The sequence below is a fragment of the Penaeus monodon genome, chromosome 39 (assembly GCF_015228065.2).
Source record: "Penaeus monodon isolate SGIC_2016 chromosome 39, NSTDA_Pmon_1, whole genome shotgun sequence".
Taxonomy (NCBI): domain Eukaryota; kingdom Metazoa; phylum Arthropoda; class Malacostraca; order Decapoda; family Penaeidae; genus Penaeus; species Penaeus monodon.
In genome coordinates, this window is record NC_051424.1 from 13,180,509 (window position 1) to 13,181,089 (window position 581).

Sequence of the window (581 nt, forward strand, 5' to 3'; positions counted from 1 at the left end):
GTCATTTTGAAAGGAAATTAATTTCCCTAAAACATGTCGGTTATTATTATTATTATCATTATTTTATTATTATTATTATTATTATTTTCATCATCATCATTATCATTATTATTTTCATCACCATTATTATTATTATTACTTTCATCATCATCACCATTATTATTATTATCATTTTCATCATCATCACCATTATTATCATTTTCATCATCATCATTATTATTATTATCATTTTCATCACCATCATCATTATTATTATCATTTTCATCATCATCATTATTATTATTATAATTTTCATCATCATCACCATTATTACACTGGTCAACAGCAAAAAAATCATCAATAATTTCTTACTGATTTTAGACAATTTTGATGCGCTGAATCCAAAAATAACATTGATTTTGCTCAATCAGGTCAAATTTGTGTTCTGTTGCCAAATATTGTTTTTTACGGTTGTTGTTCATACATAAGGGTATTAGCATTTTTGTGGCGGGTATTACGATATAATTTTCAAGTTGCGACCGCACATTTTTTGCAAACATACATATTTTCCTTATTCAGATGAATGATATGGATTCGTCCAG